Genomic DNA, 22,382 nt, shown 5'->3' with positions numbered 1-22,382 from the left:
AGATAGTACCTAAGAGCTCTAACTGGGCAAAGTACTCTCTCCAGTTCGTTCCCCACCAAGTTGGACAGGCTTGGGATCTCGAACGACTTAGGCCAAGGACGAGAAGGAAGCTCGTTTTAGCAAAAAACCGAGCTGCAAGGAACATGTAGCCGTTTCAGATGTGAAAACTATGTTCCTGCTGAAGGCGTGGATCTCACTTACTCTTTTAGCTGTTGCCAAGCACACGAGGAAAAGAGATTTTAATGTGAGGTCCTTAAAAGAGGCTGATTGGAGAGGTTCAAATCTTGATGACATAAGGAACCTTAGGACCACGTCTAGATTCCAGCCTGGAGTGGACAACCGACGTTCCTTTGAGGTCTCAAAAGACCTAAGGAGGTCCTGTAGATCTTTGTTGGTGGAAAGATCCAAGCCTCTGTGGCGGAAAACCGCTGCCAACATACTTCTGAAACCCTTGATCGTAGGAGCTGAAAGGGATCTTACGTTCCTTAGATGTAACAGGAAGTCAGCAATCTGGGTTACAGTGGTACTGGTTGAGGAAACTGGATTGGCCTTGTACCAGCTTCGGAAGACTTCCCCTTTAGACTGATAGACTCTGAGAGTGGAGGTCCTCCTTGCACTGGCAATCGCTCTGGCTGCCTCCTTCGAAAAGCCCCTAGCTCTTGAGAGTCTTTCGATAGTCTGAACGCAGTCAGACGAAGAGCGTGGAGGATTGGGTGTACCTTCTTTACGCGAGGTTGACGTAGAAGGTCCACTCCTAGAGGAAGAGTCCTGGAAATGTCGACCAGCCATTGCAGTACCTCTATGAACCATTCTCTCGCGGGCCAGAGGGGAGCAACCAACGTCAGCCGTGTCCCTTTGCGAGAGGCGAACTTCTGAAGTACCCTGTTGACAATCTTGAACGGCGGGAATGCATACAGGTCGAGATGGGACCAATCCAGCAGAAAAGCATCCACGTGAACTGCTGCTGGGTCTGGAATCGGAGAACAATACAACGGGAGCCTCTAGGTTATCGAGGTAGCGAACAGATCTATGGTTGGCTGACCCCACAGGGCCCAAAGTCTGCTGCAAACATTCTTGTGAAGGGTCCACTCTGTGGGGATGACCTGACCCTTCCGGCTGAGGCGATCTGCCATGACATTCATATCGCCCTGAATGAACCTCGTTACCAGCGTGAGCTTTCGATCTTTTGACCAGATGAGGAGGTCCCTTGCGATCTAGAACAACTTCCATGAATGAGTCCCTCCCTGCTTGGAGATGTAAGCCAAGGCTGTGGTGTTGTCAGAGTCCACCTCCACCACCTTGTTAAGCTGGAGGGACTTGAAGTTTATCAAGGCCAGATGAACCGCCAACAGCTCCTTGCAATTGATGTGAAGTGTCCTTTGCTCCTGATTCCATGTTCCCGAGCATTCCTGTCCGTCCAAAGTCGCACCCCAGCCCGTGTCTGATGCGTCCGAGAAGAGACGGCGGTCGGGTTTCTGAACAGCCAAAGGTAGACCTTCCTTGAGAAGAAAGCTGTTCTTTCACCATGTGGAGTAGACCTCCTCTCTTCGGAAACAGGAACTGAGACCGTCTCTAGCGTCATGTCCTTTATCCAGTGAGCAGCTAGATAATATTGAAGGGGGCGGAGGTGGAGTCTCCCTAACTCGATGAACAGGGCCAGCGATGAAAGTGTCCCTGTTAGACTCATCCACTACCTGACTGAACATCGGTTCCTTCTCAGCATGCTCTGGATGCATTCTAGGGCTTGGTAGATTCTTGGGGCCGACGGAAAAGCCCGAAAAGCTCGACTCTGAAGCTCCATACCCAGGTAGACAAAGGTCTGGGATGGGACGAGCTGGGACTCCTCTAAATTGACCAGGAGGCCCAGTTCCTTGGTCAGATCCATAGTCCATCTGAGATTCTCCAGACAGCGACGACTTGTGGGAGCTCTTAAAAGCCAGTCGTCTGACGGAGCCGGACACAAGATCATGGTACTGCTGCACAGTCTGTGAAGTGTCAACCATGGGGAAGCGAGGAAGTACAGCGACAACCCGAAACTGTCTAGACTGTCTGGGTAGTACAGACAACTCCTTATCGGGTTGCTGAGGTTGCCGCACTGCGTCACAACAAGTCCCCTCTGCTGGTTGTTGAACGTCTTCCCAGTGACACACTGACTCCGTAAACAAAAAATCCTCTAACAAGGACTAAGCTTGGACTGCATGTCTTGCAACAAAGCTCAAGGTCTATGGGAGCAGGTGTGGCAACAGACGGGGTTAGCGACTGAAGCGGAACCATTACCCTCCCTGGAAGCATGTTATGCTTAAATAAAAGTCCATAGGAGGCTAAGCAGCTTAAGGCTCCTCTCCAAATGACAGAGTCCTCAAGGGAATATCAGAAGGAGGGAGAATAGCACTTTCTCATCTACAGGAACGATATCCGAGAAAAGCTAAGTTCTCTCAGTGAGGGTTTCACTGGTGCAAAAGCAGCAGACCAGAAGGCAACGTTATGAAACTGCTTGACAGTCTTGTGAGTTGGCAACAACCAAAGATGTGTGACTGAGGAGCATGCGGTAAGGTATGCAGAGCATGCTGTAAGGTATGCAGAGCATGCTGTATGCAGAGCATGCTGTAAGGAATGCAGAGCATGTTGTAAGGTATGCAGAGCATGCTGTATGCAGAGCATAGTATGCAGAGCATGCTGTAAGGTATGCAGAGCATGCTGTAAGGAATGCAGAGCATGCTGTATGCAGAGCATGCTGTATGCAGAGCATGCTGTAAGGTATGCAGAGCATGCTGTAAGGTATGCAGAGCATGCTGTAAGGTATGCAGAGCATGCTGTAAGGTATGCAGAGCATGCTGTATGTAGAGCATGCTGTAAGGTATGCAGAGCATGTTGCATGGCATGCGGCTTATGCTGCATGGGATGAGGCTCATGCTGCATGGGATGAGGCTCATGCTGCATGGGATGAGGCTCATGCTGCATGGGATGAGGCTCATGCTGCATGGTATGAGGCTCATGCTGCATGGGATGAGGCTCATGCTGCAAGGGATGAGGCTCAGGCCGCATGGGTTGAGGAGGATGCCGCATAGTATGAGGCTCCTGCCTCATGGGTTGAGGAGGTTGCCGCATAGCATGAGGCTCCTGCCTCATGGGTTGAGGAGGATGCCGCATAGCATGAGGCTCCTCATAGCATGAGGCTCCTGCCTCATGGGTTGAGGAGGATGTCGCATAGCATGAGGCTCCTCATAGCATGAGGCTCCTGCCTCATGGGTTGAGGAGGATGTCGCATAGCATGAGGCTCCTCATAGCATGAGGCTCCTGCCTCATGGGTTGAGGAGGATGCCGCATAGCATGAGGCTCCTCATAGCATGAGGCTCCTGCCTCATGGGTTGAGGAGGATGCCGCATAGCATGAGGCTCCTGCCTCATGGGTAGAGGAGGTTGCCGCATAGCATGAGGCTCCTGCCTCATGGGTTGAGGAGGATGCCGCATAGCATGAGGCTCCTGCTTCATGGGTTGAGGAGGTTGCCTCATAGTGCTGGAACCCGGCAACTCCCGATGCGGCAACTCACGCATGAAAGCAGGAGGCGCAGCAAGAACATGCGTCTGGCAGGGTGGACTGCGCATCGGAGGTGGAGCTCTCACAGGTGGAGGGTGGGAGCAGGCAGCCGCAGTATCTGTTGAGCGCACAAACTCGGCGGGTTGTAGGTTAACAGGCTGCATTGTCAACCTTCCAGCATGATACTCCTGTATGAAGGAGCAAGCTGAGACTGTATAGTCTGCAGCATGGACCACTAGGGTCTATGAAAGACAACAACAAACGGAGCTACTGTCCGTTGAGACTGAGGGTCTAAAACAGCTGGTGCGGCAACAGACGGAGTTACTGCCTGTTGCGGTACCACCTTGCCTCTCTGGGAGGTGTGCAGTTGTCGTACTGCAGCAAGTCCGAACTGACCCAGTGGCAGTGGCTACACCTAGGAGTTGGACTTGCGCGGAAGGGACCGACCTGCACTTAAAAGCTGCAAGATTTGGTCCATGGTTTCTGCGAGAAACCTCTTCCGCAGACGAGGAATAAATGGGCTCTCTCGTCTTTGTGTGGGTGGGGTGATCACGTCGGCTACGTGAGTGGATACACCCGAAACCACGGGGGGAAACGTCTGTTCGTCGATCAAGGCCTGATGAACCCATAAGTCCTTCGACATTACTTCTCCCCTGGGCTTGGGAGCTTGTAAGAGGTCCCAGACTAGGCGAACAACTGGCACGAACAGACGAACCCTCGAACGCAACACTGTAACACTTTGCGCTTATCACTTTATCACTTTTGATTTTCTGTTTGCACTTATTTCACTGAACTCGAAACTTTAAGTGGTTTGTACCTGAAACACGCAATTCTATCCTTCATTAAAAGTTAGTAATTGCGAAAACAGTATTACAATGTAACAGAAAAACATAATGAAAGATAAAGAATTCAGTGGCTGGAAAAGAGACTAAACACTAGATCAAATAAACTACGTTTAAAATCTCTCACCGCATAAAGCCTGGGAACAAGAATAAAACTCTAGAAACGTTTACCTTCTTCCCCTAAAGAGACTAGGGAGAAGAGCAAAAACGATAACAACGTTACCCGCTTGAACGAAACGTTTATCCTCCTCTCTCTCCCTCCGTCTCTATCTCTCTCTCTCTTGACTTAGAACCTGAGAGATGAGCCCAATTATATATATCGTTAAAACATATTATTGTTAAAGGAAAAAAACTGAAAGATTTCCCAAATAAAAAGTTCCTTTATTAGAATTAAAACCATTTAAGCTAAGAAAGAATGAACAAAACGCTAGAATCGGTTTACTCTTACTGCAACGTGAAACCGTGAATACTCTCTCTCTATCGTAACGATAGAGCGCAAGTTGAACGTTCTGAACGTCAACAACTGAGGAGACAAAACAAAACGTTAGTTCAACTTTGAAAACAGTACGAGACTATCAAAGAAATTCTTTCAAAAACATTAAAATTAAAATAGCATAAAATCTTAACAGGTAAAAACGATATGACGGGCTCAATGTTAATTAACTTCGGTTCCAAGAAAAGACCGCCTACTATTAGGAAAGGTCGCATATAAACAAACATAAAAATTTATTTTTATAAGTTTATAATAAAAGGAAGTTAATCGAAGAGACCTATAAAAGGCGGAGAGATATAAAATAAATCTATAACTTTGTTAAGCAAAATTAAGAAAGAGAGTCTATACTCTCTTCGACACCAACACTTCCGTCTAAGGGAAGGGTCGGCCATTTAAAAGTGAAAGAGAGTTCATACTCTCTTCGTCACCAAAATTAAATCAAATTAATTCCAAAAACTTGCTAAGCTAATGTTAAAGCTTCCTGAATAGCGAAGGCTAAACTCTAGAGCAAATACATCACCAAATCGTGAACAATAACTCCAGAATCAACAGCGTATCCAAGTAGGTCTAGCCGGTGGCACGACAGAGGAAAAATTGAGGTGGTGTTGACAAGAAGTACTAGAGTACCTGACCACAGATGGCGCTGTTGTGTACACCCCCACCTGTATAGCGATCGCTGGCGTATCCCGACCGTAGATTTCTGTCGGGCAACAGAGTTGACAGCTACATGATCATCGGGTAAGATTAATATTGAAAATATTAAATTTTGGAAGATCAAAGTTAAAGGTCAAGGTCACGGTCAAGCAAAATGTCCAATTTACGTAATCATCAATAAGTTTGTACATCATTGTCACAGAAAGTTCAAACTTGGTTCATATTTTTGTACAAAAATCCACGTCAATTAATTCATGTTAGGATCAAGGTTAAGATCGAGCAAAAGGTCAAGAAATAAGCTGGCAGGGCGGAGGTCTGCGCTCTACTCAATGCCCCATTATTCTTTTACTTACCAAAATCATAAGTATAGTCCTATAATATCTACACCTTATGCATTTGCTTGCCGAGGATCGTCTTCTGTTGTGACACGCATTTCTACCATGCAACTTTGAGATGCTGAAACAATTTCGTACACTTTTCTTAAAATTGTGGGCTCAAAAATGATGGATTTCATTACTATCTGTTGGGAAAAAAGGAGCTATTATTTCCCATAAAGATGTCAGGTGAATACAAAATTTTGAAATTCAACAATTAATAAGTAGATAATGTAATGCTGTACCCATGAGCAAAATAATAAAATAAAAAATTACACATATGTCACATTCAATAAACACTTGAATTAGAAATGCCATATACTGTATGTACAATGTATTTAATACACCAACAATTTTTAGTGTAAAATACCTTTTTTCTAACAAATAAGAGCTTCCGAATACTGTATATACCATATTTTTGGGCTCAAGCCATGTCGTCCTGATGGAAGTTCCTTAAAGGCAGCTTCCTAGGGTATATTACAACTACGGCGATATTCCCAGAGAATTTACCTTCAGGTACCCAGAATTCTAACTCCTGGAGCGAGTATCCCTAAAAAAGACCTTAGGGATATCGTAAATATCAGTGGACGTATTCTTGACACGCCTCAGCAATCTATACCCCGAATAGAGTTAACACTTCGTAGGGGTCAAATGGCAAGAAAACGAAAACGATAAGAAAGGGGGGAGCCGTTCGCAAGGCATCTCTCCTCCCCGTTTCGAAAGCGTGCCCTGCGCCGCTCGCGGCGCCATCTGTATTCCTTTTTGCGTAGCTCTACGACTCGGTGTTTTGTTCCCTGTTTTCTACCAAATCTTGGAATTTCTCGTGTTATAATGCTTTCTCCAACTTCTTCTGCCTCGGATAAGTTGAGTACTATTTCTTTTATGTATAAATGTAGGCTCTTGATAAAAATTAAAGTAATTAAAAGAGTTATCTTTGATACAAGAGCTGTTGCCTGCTGGAGGCATCATGGATGCTGTCGCTCGCTAGAATAGGATTTATTTGTTAGCAAGAGCGACGTTCCCAGCCCCTTTGCGCTTAAATATTAGCTACTTAGCTTATTTAGGAATTCTGTTATGATGCGTTAGTAGTGTGCCTGGCGAAGTTTTGCCTAGGCTGCCAACACTAGTCTTCGTAGGCTAGCGGTTGGCCTATGTACTTCCTGCATGATAATTGGTCTTCCAAGTGTGATTTTATTGTTTTAAGCGTTAGGCAACGTTATACATATAAGCCCTTTTCGAGTACCTTCCAAGATAGTATTGGTGTGAGTTTCGGTGAATTAGGTAATCGATTCTCTTAGTGCCTAGGCTAGGTTGTCTTAGGTCATTATAATATTATCTGTTTCCCCGTTTGCTCCCTTCTCTTCGGGGAAGGGGCAAACCCTTTCCCTCTGTTTAAGCCCTAGGCTTAACTCTAGTGGTTTGTTTGAATTAATTTTCAAATATATCTATGCTGGAGTAGTACTGTACCTTCCCGTTCCATCTGAATTGGTTCAGAGGGGGACAGTACAACAGTGTTTAGTCTGAGTCCGGGTTGGTCTGGCATGGGGCAGAGTCTCCCTTGCTGATTGACACGGGCATAAGGGGTTTATCCCCCTTGGTCCACCTTGTTGGGTTCCAGTAGTGATCCCTTCGCTCGGTGACCCCTCAGACTTGTCCTCTTGCCGTTCCGGATTCGGGATATGTTCCCTTTTCTGGAATAGCAATTCCTTCCTTGCCGTGGTTTTAGGGAGGCAGCCAGTAGTGCCGGCCTCCCCCTCGGGTCTTTCTCTGGCTGAGATGAGCTGTCTTAGTTGGGAATGACCCTTAACCAAGGCAAGGTTGGATAGGACCCTCTGTCCTTCCCTTCTATTTTCCGTTCCTTTGTGTCAGTCGTCCGCATCCGTACCTAGCCTAGGTTAGGATGGGGAACTGACGTGGTCTCCTGTCGGCCGGCAGAGTGTGCCGACCGGCAGAGACCCTTCCTTCGAGTGCTGCCCGGTCCTTTCTTGGTCCCTCCATCGCTGCCGTCTGTAGATTCAGTAAGCAGCGGTTAGGAAGCCTGATTTAGTGTCTCCCCTTCCTTTCGGCACTCTTTCGGGTGCCGGGCACAGAGGCTCATAGCCTCTTAGCCCGGCACTCATTCTGTTGTCTTCGTATGTGTTGTCCTTGCCGTCTGCCGGCCTACAGGCCGGCCGTCGGTGGGGAGGGGTGTTCTCCAGTTCTCTTGCTGTCGGTCGGCGATGGTTATATACCTTTGCCGGCCGGTCTCTTGCTCATCTGCCGGCCACTACAAGTGGGGCCGGCAGCCGAGCGCTGCCTGGTGTGGAGGCCAGCCGGCAAGGTTTGCTTACTGCTGCCGGCCGGCCTGCTACACTGCCCGGTTAGCCGGCCACTAAGAATGATGGCCGGCAACGCAGTGCAAACCGGGTGGCTGCGGACCGGCAACCACTGCCGGCCGGTTCAGGCATGGGATCTGGAGTTCTCCCCAATAGGGGTGATCTGATGTTGTGTACAGTACTTGAGATCTACCTTTCGAAAAACGGGGGGGGGGGGGTGCTGACCGGCAATAGCCGGCCGGCACACCACCCTCAGGTACTGTATCAGTCCTTTCTTTGGTGGTGTATTCAACCAAGGGAGTCCATGATATAGTAGGTTACAACACTGTCTTTTCTATCTTACTTGTGTTACTTGTGCAATCACTTGGTGTCGCCTTACAAGGATAAAAGAGAATTCTTTTCATCCCTGGCCGGAATGGTAAAATTTTACCTTAGGTGTGAGCTACACCTAATTTCCTTTGGAAATATGCTCTCTGGTTATTCTAGTAAAGACTAACTATGTGACTTTGGCTGGTGGGCTTCCACAGGTGTTTGTGTGGGTTTCACAAGTAGGTGTCTTTCCCTTATTCTTGGTGAATACTCATTTGTTACATGTGAATTGAAATTCACTTGATATTCATGGAAATTTTTCTTCTTTTACAGGAGGAGCATCCGAAGTGTGATAGTGTCTTCTGCAATGTCCGCAGTAAGAACTTTTGCGGACATGTCTCGTGTAGGAGGCACGCGGCTTGCGCAGCCTCCAATGATGACCATCGTTACTGGGATCCGCAGGTATGTGCTGTATGTACTAACCTGCTATCAGAGGCTTTTGAATCCCCTAGGTCGGCGGAGTCAAGAGATGCAGCGAGGGAGAAGCTTCGCTTATGGGTAAGGGGTTTTCAGAAAAACACCACTGGACCTTATCTTCCTAATGAGAAGATGAGGGCATACCTTTTTCCCAAGGCTTCCACTGATGCTGTTGTTCCCCAGCCTCGGCCGGAGATCCCTCTCGTCCAGATCCCAGTGGAGGAGGATGTCGCTGATGCCATGCAGGACATCCAGTTGGACGACAAGATGTCTGACTTGTCCGATCGCGCGGAACAGGATCTCCTCGCAGAAGGCGAGGAGGAGGATCGAGATCCTATTGCCGTGGAGGAAGAGGTTCCCGTATCTTCAGACGTGCCGGTTCAGGTCCCTGAACCTATCCCCTCTACCTCGTCCGCTCTTCCAGCAGAGCTAGGACAGGCTCTCTCTTCCATCGTTAGTATGATCCAACAGATGCAGAGGGAGAATAATCAGAAGGCCGCTACTTTGGAGCTCCAGATGCAGAAGATCACAGCATCACGTGGACCTCCAAAGAAGCTCAACGTGAAGGACCTTCCTCTGTGCTCGGATGCCAACCCGTGGAGATATGCCGAGCACATGCCGATGACGATTGGGAAGATCGTCATGTCGGAGAAACTGGGCTCAGTTCCCCTTGAGAAGGTGGAATTCTGGCCCAGTAGAGGGGCCTACCCGGACTGTTATGTCCGTTTGAAGAAGGAGCCGGCCTCGAAGGAGGAGACGGAACCAAAGGAGGTGATTATCCTGGATCACTCCAAGGCTCAAGCCACTTTAACAGCTGCATTGAAGGAGAGGGGGTTCTCAAACTTTAAAGTTGCCGCTTTGAGTAAGAAGCACCCCTCCTTTGTATCCTCCCCGGCTAGGGCCTTCCCCTTTATGCAAAAGGGGTTCGCGGCCGTCTTGAAGGCGGTTGAAGCTGGCAAACCGTGTCCATCTCTGGAGGAATGCAAACCTCTGTCGTTGGCATTGCCGCTGGACAATAAGGACTGGAAGGAGGTGCACCTCACTTTCTCGGTTGGGAAGTTGGACGCCGACATTGCAGGTCAGCAGTTCGGCGAAAACCTTCCCAAGTTGTCGGAATTCCTCCTACGGAGGGAATTGGACACAAAGGAGCGCCTGGCAGCCTCGATGTCTCTCCAGACCAACATGGAGACGATGGCTAGCGACCCCAAGATGCCGGAGATGTTCATGGTAATGGCCAAGATCCATCTGGCCACGGTGACTAAGGACCTCTATTGCTTTGTTAAAGCAAGGAGGGCCTGTAGGGAGTTTGTGTTCGCCTCGGCCACAGTGAGGCATGAACCCAAGAGGCTCATTTCATCCAGCATCTGGGGTAAAGATCTCTTTCCCAACGACGTGGTCAAAGAGGTCGTGGACAAGGCAGCCACTGAGAACCGCAATCTTCTCCTGAAGTGGGGCCTGTCCCTTAAGAGGAAGTCTTCTCCGGATGAGGGCCCTCAGCCGAAAGGAAAGGCGAAGAAATCAAGGTTTTCCTCCCGTCCAGCCAAGCCTTTCAAACCACAAAGACAGCAGCAGCAGCAGCCAGCTTTGCCTCCGGTACCACAACTGGTAGCCCAGACCCCGACCACCTTCCAATGGGTACCCCAAGCCATGTCATCAGCTTCCCCGGCATTCAATCCCGTGTTCGAGGGACAATCAACCACGTTTCGTGCAAGACCCAGAGGGGCAGCCAGAGGTTCGGCGAGACGCCCCTCTAGGGGACGAGGATTCAGAGGTGGTCGCGGCCAGGGAGGCAAGACTGCAGGGCAGTCAAAGTGAAGTGTCGCCGGTAGGTGGGAGACTTCAGTATTTCCGGGATCGCTGGACCTTCGATCCCTGGGCCCACAGCCTTCTCAAAAATGGACTGGGATGGAGTTGGTACAGTACTCCGCCCCAGTGCCCTCAATTTTTCCAACACTCCACCCCCGTTTTGGAGGAGTACATCCAAGATCTGTTGGAGAAAAAGGTGATCCGGAGGGTAAAGTCCATCAAGTTTCAAGGGAGGCTGTTTTGTGTTCCCAAGAAAGACTCGGGGAAACTCAGAGTCATTCTGGACTTGTCACCACTCAACAAGTTCATAGTGAACCACAAGTTCAAGATGTTAACGTTACAACACATAAGGGCCTTACTGCCCAAGAGGGCATATACCGTCTCCATCGATTTGTCAGACGCATATTGGCACGTTCCAATAAGTCGCCGTCTCTCCCCCTACCTAGGATTCAAGCTACAACAAAAACTTTATGCTTTCAGAGCGATGCCCTTCGGGCTAAACATAGCCCCAAGGATCTTTACGAAGCTTGCGAGCGCAGCGCTCAAACAGTTACGCCTAAAAGGGTTCCAAGTAGTAGCCTACCTGGACGATTGGTTGGTGTGGGCAGCATCCAGAGCAGAATGCTTGCAAGCTTCCCTACAAGTGATTCAGTTCCTGGAATATCTAGGTTTCATGATCAACAGAAAGAAGTCTCGTCTTTCTCCAGCTCAGAGGTTCCAGTGGTTGGGAATTCACTGGGATCTAGTGTCACACCGTTTTTCCATTCCGATGTCAAAGAGGAAGGAAATAGCGGGGTCTGTCAGGAGACTTCTAGGTTCCGAGAGGATATCAAGACGCGAACAAGAGAGGGTTTTGGGCTCTCTTCAGTTTGCATCAGTAACAGACCCAGTGCTAAGAGCACAGCTAAAAGATGCAGCGGGAGTATGGAGAACCTTTGCATCGAAAGAGCGAAGGGACTTGAAGAGACCGGTCCCACTTCGTCTACGTTCTCTTCTCAGACCGTGGTCTCAAGCCAGTCGTCTAAAGAGGTCTCTACCTCTTCAGCCATCCCCCCCGTCAGTGACAATCCACACAGACGCCTCAAAGGTAGGGTGGGGGGGTCACTCCCATCGGAAAAAAGTGCAAGGGACCTGGTCCAAGCTATTTGGGACTTTTCACATAAACTTTCTAGAAGCTATGGCAGTGCTTCTTACCCTGAAGAAAGTATCCCCACGTCACTCGATCCATGTAAGGTTGGTACTGGACAGCGAGGTGGTAGTGAAATGTCTGAATCGGCGGGGATCGAGATCCCCACCTCTCAACCAGGTAATGTTAGCCATATTCCGACTGGCGGAGAAGAAGAAGTGGCACCTGTCAGCAGTTCACCTTCAAGGAGTCCGGAATGTGACCGCGGACGCTCTATCCAGGGTTACACCGATAGAGTCAGAATGGTCCCTAGACGCAGGATCATTCTCCTTCATCTTGAGACAAGTCCCAGAACTGCAGATAGACCTCTTCGCGACGAAGGACAACAAGAAGCTGCCGAAATATGTGTCCCCATACGTGGACCCCTTGGCGGAAGCAGTAGATGCGATGTCCCTCGATTGGAACAGATGGTCCAGGATCTACCTGTTTCCCCCTCACAATCTGATGTTGAGGGTCCTCAACAAACTGAGATCCTTCAAGGGAGTAGCAGCAATAGTGGCCCACAAGTGGCCGAACAGTGTATGGTTCCCTCTAGCTCTGGAACTACGACTGAAGTTTCTACCACTCCCGGACCCAGTTCTGTCCCAGCAAGTCCAGAAGTCGACTGTCTACGCTTCATTACAGAAAACCCGAACCCTGCAGCTCATGATTTTCTCTCCCTAGCGGTGAAGAAACGGTTCGGAATCTCGAAAGATAGCATCGACTTCCTGGAAGAATACAAGTGTAAGTCTACTAGGAGGCAGTACGAATCTGCATGGAAGAAATGGGTAGCCTTTGTCAAAGACAAGAACCCACAAGAGATCTCTACGGAGTTCTGCCTATCCTTCTTCATTCACCTCCACGGACAGGGGCTGGCGGCTAACACAATTTCTACATGTAAGTCAGCTCTGACAAGACCCATTCTATATGCCTTCCAGGTAGACCTCGCTAACGAGATGTTTAATAAGATCCCGAAGGCCTGTGCTAGGCTTAGACCATCAGCTCCTCCAAAGCCTATTTCGTGGTCGTTAGACAAAGTCCTTCATTTTGCCTCATTACTGGATAATGAGGAATGTGCATTGAAGGACCTGACTCAAAAAGTGATCTTCCTTTTTGCCCTTGCTTCTGGGGCCAGAGTTAGTGAGATTGTGGCCCTCTCGAGAGAGGAGGGCCGAGTTCAGTTCCTGGATGGTGGAGAACTGAACCTGTTTCCGGACCCTACGTTTCTCGCTAAGAACGAGTTGCCCACCAACAGGTGGGGTCCCTGGAGAATCTGCCCTCTGAAAGAAGATGCATCTCTATGTCCCGTAGAATGCCTAAAGGTCTATCTTCGTAGAACTTCAGACTTCCATGGGGGCCAACTATTCAGAGGAGAAACATCGGGCTCGAATTTATCTTTAAATCAGCTTAGGGCGAAAATTACATATTTTATTCGCAGAGCGGATCCTGACAGTTCACCCGCAGGTCATGATCCGAGGAAAGTTGCTTCATCCTTAAACTTCTTTAACTTTATGGATTTTGAACACCTTCATTCATACACTGGCTGGAAGTCTTCCAGGGTATTCTTTCGCCACTATGCTAAGCAAGTGGAGCAGCTAAAGAGGTCTGTGGTAGCAGTTGGTTGCGTCGTTAACCCTGCTGTTTAACTCTGCGAGGAACAGTGGAATCATTTGGGACTTTGATTCTTGGGTGAGTGGTTAGTTATATGCGTTGATATAACTAGTAGTGAAGGCTCTGAGAGACCACAGTGACTGTTCCAGCGTTATGGTGATGGTAGCACAAGTACAGACAGGTGTGCCAAGCGTTTGCTAACGCTAATGTCAGCAAAGTAGTAACATGGACGTTAACTTTGATACCTGGGTATGTGGCAAGTGACATATTTGTTTTCTTTCAGATAACCATTCATCCATGCACTACGGTACTTGTGTAAATTGTTGGTCATCCACCTATCATATGTACATATTTATGGTGACCATGTCTATTTATTGTTACTCAATAAACTTGTTCTCGGGAACCTTGCGTCTCCTTCACCTATATTGATTTCATGTTATTTATTGAGCATTTAGCCTATGTATATTAATCGGGGATATCTATAATAGCCTATTCCTTAATGCAAAGCCTTGTTGCACTGGTTTATACTTTCCTTAGCATAAAGGACTCCACCCCTCTCTGAGGACGGTGGTGGCAGCAAGTTTAATCCTACGCAGATATAACCTTTTTGTCTAATTTTACTTCGACCAGGGTGCTGGTCGGGATTTTTCCCTTGGATGCTGTAGTCCCGTAAGACTATGCTTTACTTCATATAGAGTGAGACCACTATATTGTACTGGCTGGCGAGTGATTCATACATAGGTATATGTACTCTTCGTTCGTTTCTAGAGTCTAGTAGGACTCCTCCCTGTAGGGGGCAGGAAGCGCTTTCATGGCTTATGATTAGTGAAAAGATGTATAACGGTAACATCTTAGGTCTTTCAGTCGAGTTGACTAAGAAACATTCCTGAGGAGTACGGCACGTATTGAGAATCCACAGATACAGTAATGCTCTGGTATACTTCCATCAGGACGACATGGCTTGAGCCCAAAAAACGGATTTTGAGCGAAGCGAAAAATCTATTTTTGGGTAAGATAGCCATGTCGTCCTGATGGACCCGCCCTGTTCCTTTTCAAAAAAAAAAAAAAAAAAAAAAAAAAAAAAAAAAGTGAAAAGGGTTGTAGGACCCCTCCCTACATACAGTATCTGTAGCACCTCGTGTATCGCTACAAGGAATACAGATGGCGCCGCGAGCGGCGCAGGGCACGCTTTCGAAACGGGGAGGAGAGATGCCTTGCGAACGGCTCCCCCCTTTCTTATCGTTTTCGTTTTCTTGCCATTTGACCCCTACGAAGTGTTAACTCTATTCGGGGTATAGATTGCTATGAGGCGTGTCAAGAATACGTCCACTGATATTTACGATATCCCTAAGGTCTTTTTTAGGGATACTCGCTCCAGGAGTTAGAATTCTGGGTACCTGAAGGTAAATTCTCTGGGAATATCGCCGTAGTTGTAATATACCCTAGGAAGCTGCCTTTAAGGAACTTCCATCAGGACGACATGGCTATCTTACCCAAAAATAGATTTTTCGCTTCGCTCAAAATCCGTTTTTACAGGACATAAAGAAACCTGAAAACCTTTTGTGCTACTCAATTTGACTGATTTTGACTTTTATTGAATCAAATGACCTGATAAATGAGGAAAGTACAGAAAAATATAAGCAATGATTCTCCTATTATAGGTGATTCTTTTACCATTCATCTTCATAAATAACCATTCTCAAATCATCTTAATCAGACATAACTTTAATTGATTAAACGATAAAATTGACAACCGACTCTCCTACAGTACTGAAACTTGTCTGTCAAGTATTCATCCATAATCTAAATCAAAATATTATTCATTATGAACAACACAAAATAAAACATTAGACACAAGGGTCCACACAATACCATTTATATTGAAAACTCTGAATCTCTATTAATTGATGAATCTATTGGTGTATAGCCTAATCTTATATAATAAATACCTTGTTTTACTGTACATTTTGTTTTATTTTTACAACAGAACATTAGTAAATTCAGCAAATAATCTTATAATACATGCAATTACTGTACTGTATAAATATTTCTTCATTTCCAGTAACTCTAAAAGTTGACCAAAGACGGAACTGTCTGAGGATGATCACTAGATCCTGAGATCGCTTGCTTCACCACCTGGAAAAGGTCCAAGAAAAAGCATGCCGTCTCTCCAGAATGAGACTGTTCCCAATTAAAACCCACGAGCCTGTTTCCTTAGCTTAGGTGGAGCACCAAGGAAAAGGAAGGAAACGAGAGGATGTCGCCTCATACTCTTCCTTGTGTTTAACCTATTTAAGTGGGTGCCGTCTACATACCTGACCAAGAGATCGGCCTGTGATGGAAAAGCTTTCTTCCCTTGCAAAGGAACATGCCATTCGTCTTGCAAAGTAGACCGACTGAACAGAGAGCGATGGCAAGGCAAAGGCTGGTAAGGTACGCTAGTCAGCTAGTCAGTGCATTGGGAGCATATGCTCCCAATGTAAGAGCTGGAAAAACGCACCTTTCTTAGTTCTTACAGGTAATTGCTACCTTTGCGCGCTTGCGAGGGAACAGCGCGCATTGGTGAGGTGAGAGTTGATAGGATGCGCTGGCATGCGCGCCTTTCTCCGCTCACCCAGGTAAGGTGTAGTCCACCTATGTGTGTCTGTCTCCCTGCACGTGCTCGCGAGGTAGAAATCGCCTTTATTGTAAACAATGCTTCTTGTTTGCGCGGTTCTTCATGGAAAGACTCACCCAAGAGAGCACTACACGTTGCAAAAGCAAGGCCCGCCTCTTCGTCAAGCAGATGAGCTTGCCTGCCCACCTCGATAGGAGGTAGGGTGCGTCATGCTGCGCAAGACTTGTCCACTACAATCTGGATAGGATACTAGGCAGTGAAAATATCTGACATTAACATATGTAGGGTCAGAGAAGGGTGAGAGTTTGACCGGAACGATGTATCCCTCTGAGTGCAGTGACCAACCGAGGTTAGGTCCCGTAAATTATCTACCTCTACCATTAAAATAACGGGTAACCTAGATCGCATGCAGACCCCCGTCAAGCAAAGGAGCCCGATTATCAGAAAATGGGATGGGCTCGGGGCTACCTGGTCAACTAATTACCCATTGGGGTAGTCAACAACTCCCAGGGATTGTGACTGTTGCTCCCCCTCTGAGGGTTATTAAGTTCCACTGAGTGGAACTAGAGATCTTGACTTTCAAGAGAAAGGTCAATTCTCCTCACTTACTCTCAAGGGGGCAAGAGATTGCGTAGCAGTTAAATATCTCAAGTTGATTGATGTCAAGACGTGCATCCAGTTGCTATGTAGGGGGAGAAGCCTTGTCCTCCAATTGCCTTCAATCTAGTGGGAGCTGGCTGAGTAAGTATGCTTACAGATCGGTAAAACCAGGGTAGTCAATATGCCCTAGAGGAAGATGTTATTACAGTGAATGTCCTTAGTGATCACTTTTGGCAAAGAGATTGGTCGCTAACGACAGATCACACACAACTACTGTACTTCCGAAAGGTAAGATCCAGAAGTATCTTTAATCAATTGTTGGACAGGTAATGAATGCCTAAGTCCATCTACGAACCTGTAACACAGACCAGGAAGGCAGCACAAACATATGAGCATAGCCCGAAATTATTAGTTGCATCCAGAGCTCAGTTGAAGAACAGTGGTCAACACTCGCAATCAAGACCTCCTTCTTCCTATGAACGACGAAAAGATTTGTATTTCTTTGTTTCCAATCAGCAAAACCGGCATAAGTTTCAGATGTTCCCTTTCTGAAAACAGATTCACTTATGTGAAGTTTGGGAATCTAAGTACTTAATGAAAAAACTAAGATGTCTGATCCGAAAGTTAGAAAGGAATTGCAGGGAATGAAGGCAGAGTCTACATGAGGGTAGACCACTTGTGTCTGGTTACGGGAAGGTAGGAGGGTAATACATAACCTAACTTCCTGTAAGGAGTATAGCTATTGAAACTAATGATTTAGATAATATATACAGTAGTTCTTGTTAGCATGAAGATAGGTTGCTTGCATGCACAATACCCACTTGCAGTTGCGTATGCGTAACTTCTTTGCCTCTGGGCAAGAGTTTAAAAATGAGCCTGAGCCCGCTTGCGGGGATAATGTATGTGCAACGAATCACAACATTATTACCCAAAGAATTTTATGGTCGACTAGTTGTAAGCCTAGCATTTTTTAACGTATTCGTGAGATTGTGAGCCCACGAAAATACATACAGCTAGCGTAGCGATCATACCTATGTCAGTATTAAATGTTTTCCTGCCCGCCTTGTGGGCGGGGCTTGCTATCGTTTATAAACATAAGCAAAAGCTGCCAACGTTTGCTTGGCTATCTTGTGGGTGGAGCTTGCTATTGTTCGTAAATGTAAATAGAAGCTAACGCTATTCCCTTGGGACTAGAGGCTTGAGAAAATAACCTTGCAAGGGTATGTCTCACAAGCACCTTGTGCAAGTGCTCCGTAGAGCTGTCCATTCTGTAGGGAAACCAAGTCCAAGAAACTAACCCCAAAGGATTATGTTCCATGAGACTCGGAGTCTAATGAGAACTTGTTGTGACCAGGGGTACAATGATGGTATGCGACGGATGCAAGTGATCGGTAGTAATCCGTATTTGCAGCAATAACCCTGAGGTTTTGTCTTGGTGAGAGAGCATGCGCAACCGAAGGAGTTCGTTTCAGCTTTTATGGAGTTTTAGCGAATGCCTGTAGCTGTGTAAACCACCTCAAGGAAAGGAGATTCCCATGCAGAAGTGTAATCTTGCATTTAAAGGTTTGTTCGCCCAGAATGCAAAGAAGACAAACACTAAGCAGGTTTGTTCAGGCTTGCCAGCGAACGCCACCAAGCAGCAGTAAGGCCTGCCGAATATCAGCAGGTACTGGCGAGCACCAGTGAGAATCAGCAAACTCTGCCGAGTGCCAGCAAGAATCAGTGTACGCTGGGAAGCGTCAGCGAACGCCCTCTGACACTAGCGAATGCTGGCGAGGAGATCATTGGATCTTACCTGTAAGCCTAAGGCTAGATACAGGTGATGAGAGAGTGTGTGCGCTACCAAAGTAGAGCTCACTTGTGGGAACAGTAAGCTGCAGCTCTGTGTGCTACACAATAGGAATCAGCAAACTGACGCTCTATGTGCTACTGGAGTGGTGGGCTAGCTGGTTAGTAGGGCCTGGCAAACCCGCATGGGTACTAAAGTGAGCAACACCTTCATCAGACAGAAGATTTCACCCAGCCACTTTGCTAAAGCTCAGTGGATGGGTGCACAACACTATGCATAACTTCTCTGCAAAACTAGGTCTTTGCGAAGTACTCATGCTCATCCTAGCCCCCCCAAAAGGGTATCGATGAGCAGCCTTATGTTATCCCCTCGGAAGGGGAAAAAAAAAAAGCTGTGCTGGACCTAAAGACCTGCCCTTTCTACCTCGTAAGAGATTGAAACCTTAGGTGCAGGTCCTGAAGGGCTTGGACTCACAAAGCTACATGAGCTCTGCTGTTCCCCAAGAGGCACGAAGTAGTTAGTAACCCAGAAGAGTTATAGTTTACAAGAAGTTTCTCCCTTGTAAGAGGTGGAAACCCATGAGGCACTAGTCCAGAAGTACTTGACCTCACAAAGCTCTATGAGCTTTGTTGGGCCCAATGGCACTATGTCAGCATTAACCCCGAAGAGTTAAAGCCTACGAGACTCGTCGAAAGGAGAGGCGAAGGCTGCAAGCAGCCGGTGGTCGTCAATATCTGCGACAAAGACCTCAGAGGAAAGTTGCAACAAGACTCGTTTAGTACCCTGAGGGTATGGTGGCAATGAGTATGAACTGCAAGCAGTCATAACTCCTTCCTCCTTCGTCACTAAACTCCGAAGAGCAAGGGCAGGGCATGGACGAATCCAATTCCCACTGGAAGAATATCCCAATGGGGAAATCACTCGTAAAGGCAGTCACTCCCGTGGACAAAAAAGGCTATCGGCAATTCTCCGCAAAAGCAGTAAGATTGCTAGACAGTGGCTGGTGGAGGGACTCTCCTTCAGAAGGGAAAGTTGCTCAACACATGGTGGAGGTTAAATCTCCCTTGTAAGAGAAAATTATCCAACACCTGGAGGCAAACCTCCAGGCAATACTCTGCTTCCCGTCAGCAAGCTGAGCTCAAGTTGAAGGTCGAAAACATAGCCGAAGCTCGTTTCTGGGTTGAGCCGAAGATGTTACCAGACAAGTCACTCCAAGGAATTCTTGTCAGCAACTACTAACGCCCGCATGCTAAAGCAAAGCGAATGTCGGGGCGAACAGAAGCTGAGGCCAAAGACCTCTTGCTACCTTACCTTACAAGGGGAACCTGTGAGCCCCCAAGAAAGACAGCTTTGAAAGAAAAATGTTATTTTCATTAGTAAAATAAATTTTTGAATATACTTACCCGATAATCATGTAGCTGTCAACTCCGTTGCCCGACAGAATTCTATGGAGGGATACGCCAGCTATCACAATACTAGAAGGGGGTGTACTAACCAGCGCCACCTGTGGCCAGGTACTCAAGTACTTCTTGTTGACACCTCCTCAATTATTCCTCGGTCCCACTGGTTCTCTATGGGGAGGAAGGGAGGGTCAATTAAATCATGATTATCGGGTAAGTATATTCAAAAATTTATTTTACTAATGAAAATAACATTTTTCAATATTAAACTTACCCGATAATCATGTAGCTGATTCACACCCAGGGGGGTGGGTGAAAACCAGTGTACAAGATTAAAGGATAGCTAAGTATCCCATATTTCATATAACAGTTATCTCAAATAACAATGAAATAATAGGTACCTGGTAAGGAAGTCGAATTGAACCGTTACTCTGCCTCTTTTTTAAGTTCGTCTTCCTTACTGAGCGCAGCGTTCCTCTTGGAGGCTGAATCAACCCAAAGGTGCTAAAGTATACAGGGCTGCAACCCATACTAAAGGACCTCATCACAACCTTTAACCTCGGCGCTTCTCAAGAAAGAATTGACCACCCGCCAAATCAACAAGGATGTGGAAGGCTTCTTAGCCGACCGTACAACCCATAAAAAGTATTCAAGAGAAAGGTTAAAAGGTTATGGGATTATGGGAATGTAGTGGCTGAGCCCTCGCCTACTACTGCATTCGTTGCTACGAATGATCCCAGGGTGTAGCAGTACTCGTAAAGAGACTGGACATCTTTGAGATAGAATGATGCGAACTCTGACTTGCTTCTCCAATAGGTTGCATCCATAACACTCTGCAGAGAATGGTTCTGTTTGAAGGCCACTGAAGTAGCCACAGCTCCCACTTCATGTGTCCTTACCTTCAGCAAAGCAAGGTCTTCTTCCTTCAGATGAGAATGTGTTTCTCTAATCAGAAGCCTGAATAGTAAGAAACTGAGTTCTTAGAACTTGGAAAAGAAGGTTTCTTGATAGCACACTATAAGGCTTCTGATTGTCCTTGTAAAGGTTAAGACCTTTTAGATAGAACCTAAGAGCTCTAACTGGGCAAAGAACTCTCTTCAGATCATTCCCCACCAAGTTGGACAGGCTTGGGATCTCGAACGACTTAGGCCAAGGACGTGAAGGAAGCTCGTTTAGCAAAAACCGAGCTGCAAGGAACATGTAGCCGTTTCAGATGTGAAAACAATGATCCTGCTGAAGGCGTGGATCTCACTTACTCTTTTAGCTGTTGTCAAGCACACGAGGAAAAGAGTTTTTAATGTGAGGTCCTAAAAAGAGGCTGATGGAGAGGTTCAAATCTTGATCACATAAGGAACCTTAGGACCACGTCTAGATTCCAGCCTGGAGTGGACAACCGAAGTTCCTTTGAGGTCTCAAAAGACCTAGGGAGGTCCTGAAGATCTTTGTTGGTGGAAAGATCCAAGCCTCTGTGGCGGAAAACCGCTGCCAACATACTTCTGTAACCCTTGATCGTAGGAGCTGAAAGGGATCTTACTTTCCTTAGATATAACAGGAAGTCAGCAATCTGGGTTACAGTGGTACTGGTTGAGGAAACTGCATTGGTCTTGTACCAGCTACGGAAGACTTCCCCTTGAGACTGATAGATTCTGAGAGTGGATGTTCTCCTTGCTTTGGCAATCGCTCTGGCTGCCTCCTTCGAAAAGCCCCTAGCTCCTGAGAGTGTTTCGAAAGTCTGAAGGCAGTCAGACGAAGAGCGTGGAGGATTGGGTGTACCTTCTTTACGAGAGGTAGACTTAGAAGGTTCACTCCTAGAGAAAGAGTCTTGGGAATGTCGACCAGCCATGCAGTACCTCTAAGAACCCTTCTCTCGCGGACCAGAGCGGAGCCAACCAACGTCAGCCGTGTCCCTTTGTGAGAGGAGAACTTCTGAAGTACCCTGTTGACAATCTTGAACGGCGGGAATGCATACAGGTCGAGGTGGAACCAATCCAGCAGAAAAGCATCCACGTGAACTGCTGCTGGGTCTGGAATCGGAGAACAATACAACAGGAGTCTCTAGGTTATCGAGGTAGAGAACAGATCTATGGTTGGCTGACCCCACAGGGCCCAAAGTCTGTTGCAAACATTCTTGAGAAGGGTCCACTCTGTGGGGATGACCTGACCCTTCCGTCTGAGGTGATCTGCCATGACATTCATACCGCCCTGAATGAACCTCGTTACCAGTTAGCTTTCGATCTTAAGACCAGATGAGTAGGTCCCTTGCGATCTAGAACAACTTCCACGAAAGAGTCCCTCCCTGCTTGAAGATGTAAGCCAGGGCTGTGGTGTTGTCAGAGTCTACCTCCACCACTTTGTTAAGCTGGAGGGACTTGAAGTTTATCAAGGCCAGAATA

General features: G+C 47.1%; 1 long non-coding RNA gene across 1 annotated transcript in view; it reads right to left on the bottom strand.

Annotated features, from left to right (window-relative positions):
• The window catches only part of LOC137650678 (uncharacterized), a 128,225-nt gene that overhangs the window by 49,526 nt on the left and 56,317 nt on the right, over positions 1-22,382 (bottom strand). The window contains exon 3 of the long non-coding RNA XR_011046046.1: positions 5,880-6,046. This is a non-coding gene — a long non-coding RNA (uncharacterized lncRNA). The remainder of the gene's footprint in view (positions 1-5,879; positions 6,047-22,382) is intronic.

The sequence above is a fragment of the Palaemon carinicauda genome, chromosome 12 (assembly GCF_036898095.1).
Source record: "Palaemon carinicauda isolate YSFRI2023 chromosome 12, ASM3689809v2, whole genome shotgun sequence".
In the NCBI taxonomy this organism is placed as follows: Eukaryota; Metazoa; Arthropoda; class Malacostraca; order Decapoda; family Palaemonidae; genus Palaemon; species Palaemon carinicauda.
This window is presented reverse-complemented; position numbering and strand designations above follow the sequence as displayed.